This window comes from Acinonyx jubatus, unplaced genomic scaffold (assembly GCF_027475565.1).
Source record: "Acinonyx jubatus isolate Ajub_Pintada_27869175 unplaced genomic scaffold, VMU_Ajub_asm_v1.0 scaffold_32, whole genome shotgun sequence".
Classification (NCBI taxonomy): Eukaryota; Metazoa; Chordata; class Mammalia; order Carnivora; family Felidae; genus Acinonyx; species Acinonyx jubatus.
The window spans coordinates 55,170-58,285 of NW_026463951.1; the positions used below are offsets into that span (position 1 = coordinate 55,170).

Here is a 3,116-nt window from a genome sequence, read left to right on the forward strand (position 1 = left end):
TTTATTCATATGAGAAAGAGAGAGACAGAGAACGAGAGAGAATTAGAGAGCAGGGGAGGGGCAGAGAGAGAGGGAGAGAGAGAATCCCAAGCAGGCTCCGCAGCTGTCAGCACAGAGCCTGATGTGGGGCTCGAACTCACGATCCGTGAGATCATGACCTGAGCCGAAATCAAGAGTCAGACGCTTCACCGACGGAGCCCCCCGGGCGCCCCTGTTAACAGTTTTAATGGAACACAACCGCACCATTCTTGAATGGATTGTCACCCCCCTGCAACACAGCTGAGGACTTGTGCCAGAGACGTTATGGCCCCAAATACTTACTAACTGATCCTTAATAGAAAATGTTTGCGGCCTCCTGATTTCGAGAAAATATTTTTTACAAATAGGACTCAGTTCCACAGACACAGCCAGACAGCTAGAGGCGGCCATTCGTGCCTGGCTTCCTGCACTTAGAGTAATGTTTTGAGACTGATCCATATCGTAGCAGGTACCACGGTACAAATGGTCCAGCACCTCTCATGGCTGCGCAGTGTTCCAGGGTATGGAATACCCATCTTATTTACCCACTCACCAGTTCACGGATATTAGTATTTGCTGACAGCCAGTTTTTTGGCAATTGTGAAAAATGCTGTTTTGCAGATGTGCAGACAAATCTCTGGGTGGATACGTGTTGTTTTTCTGGATCCCTCGGAGTGCAGCCGACTGAGTGCAGTCAGTATACGCTTAACTCTACAAGAAACTGCAGAACTGTTCTCCACAGTGGCTGCCCCTTTCTCCATTCCCACCAGCAAAGTATGAGAACCCAGGCTTCTCCACATCCTTGCCAGCACTTGCCGGGGCCACTTTTTAAAAACTATCCGTTCACACTGCTGTGTAACGAGATCTCATCGTCAAATTATATCTCCCTCACATCAGGCATCTTTTCATGTGTCTAATGGCCATTCATGCATCTTCTTTTGTGAAATGTTTGTTAAAATGTGGGGTTCTATTCATTACAGTAGAGTATCCTATTACAATGGAAGAGTTGTTTACATATTCTGGAGACAGTATTTTGTCAGATTCAAGCTTTGCAAATATTTTCTCACAGTCTGTTGTTTGCCTTTTCATGGTTCTTAAAAGTTGACCCATAAAATTTTTATCTAACAGTTTTATAAATAAGGATATATAAAGATTTTCAATGTTTAAGCGCTAAAATAATAAGTTTGGGTTTTTTTTGGAAAAAAACCTGAGATTTTCTACATGCTCGTAATTTATTGATAAAACATTACTAAGATAAAGTTGTGTTTATATACAAGTTGCACATGTTCGTCATTAATCAAGTTTCTGAAAAAAATGCTTACTGTTTATTTAATTGCCTCTTAAAGTAAACCAAATGTTTGAATTAATAGAACACTAACGTCAAAATATTTGAACTATTACTCCCTACCATTCACAGCATCAATCTTGAGACTTCCAATTTTTAAGATTTGTTAAAATCAGATTATATAATTTGGTTTCTAATTCTCCAAAGAAACTCAAAACAAAATAAAAAACCTTTATAAGCCATCTGATATCCAACTTGAATAATATCCAATAAAAGCGGCAATCCATTGAGCCCCTGCTTTCTGTCTGTTGCAAAGTTGCCCGATCTCTTATGAGTATTTTCTCTAATTTTAGACACACGCGCACACACACACGCGCGCGCGCACACACACACGCACACACACACACCCCCCCTACAAAATAGGCATCACTGTACCATTTTAAAGATGAGAAAACTGAGACTCCAAGAGATAAAGTAACTCACTCCAGGTCACTCCAGAGTTAATTAATGATGGGACAGGGATTCCAAGGTAGGAAATTTCATCAGGAGAGGTTACTGCCTTGTAAGGTACGGTTTGATGGAGAATATGCCCAGGAAAAAATGAGAACACTATAATAACAATAATAAAATGATAATAATAATAATAAAAACGAAAGCAGCCTTAAAAGTTTAAACTGCTCCTGTATATATGTGTTTATTGTATCTTAATCTCCTGTAGCTGGATAGCGTTAGTGGTTTGGAGTCCATCATTTTATAAATATCTGAAAACACTTGAGGACTGATAAGAGAGTTGGTTCAAAGAAAGTGTCACAGAGCGCCCAGGAGGAAGGACCTCACGGTGATGGCAGGTGGGGAACTGGGGGCGCGTCATTACAGAGGCTCCAGCCAAGTGGGACGTGACAGAGAGAAGGATGGGCCGTAAGCTATTTCTTACCTGTTGAAGCGTGGGTCTGCATAGGCATCTGGAATGTTCAGGACTTCCCCTGTTCTTGCTACCTGACCAGCAATCCCTTTCTCAATTGAAAATCTGCAGATATAAAACCAGAGAGACATGCTAATTAAAATATAGATGATGTCAAATAATTCGGAACATGGAACATTTCACCACCCACTAAAGAGTAAGCGAAAAAGCATTGTTTTATTTTAAATGCTCGCACTAATTTTACGTTTACGTATTCAAAATCACCTTATTAGGACATAATACGGAAAGGTAAAGTAGAAAACCACTGCACGGTCATCACGGGAGAGCTTGTTGTAGGATATAATCCACAATACATTAAACTACACTGGGTCACAAGTTGAAATTGAACAATGAACTAGCAGTCTCCTCTCATGACCAATAATAATCTTTTATAGTTGCAAAGCACCTTATAATTTACAAGACGCAATATAAGTTTTCTTTAACTATTTATACCTATTTTTATTTATTTATTTATTTGTTAATTTTTAAGTAGGCTCTATGCCCAGTACGGGGCTTGAACTCATGACCCTGAGATCAAGAGCCTCACGCTCTACCGACTGAGCCAGCCAGGCACTCCTGAACATAAATTTTCTTAACGAATTCTCACTGTGGTGTGAACGGAAGCCCATAAGGTTCAGTAATTTGTCAGTACTCCTAAAATACTGGTGGCACAACAGAAACGAGGTCCACACCAGTACACGTCCCACCACACCACACATTTAGCCAAACTCATAGGTTACACGAGAGTTTACACCCGACTTGAGACACTATGCAGGACTAGGACTTGAAGGCATTTATGACACAAGCGCTGCCTAAAAATAACACAACTTACAACGTCTAGTATCTTTACTT

At 40.5% G+C, this 3,116-nt stretch overlaps 1 non-coding gene across 1 annotated transcript; it reads right to left on the bottom strand.

The window, feature by feature from the left end:
- Positions 1-2,763: 2,763 nt before the first annotated feature.
- TRNAK-CUU (transfer RNA lysine (anticodon CUU)) lies at positions 2,764-2,836 on the bottom strand. The gene has a single exon. It is a non-coding gene; the product is annotated as a tRNA-Lys (tRNA).
- Between the last annotated feature and the right edge of the window lie 280 nt (positions 2,837-3,116).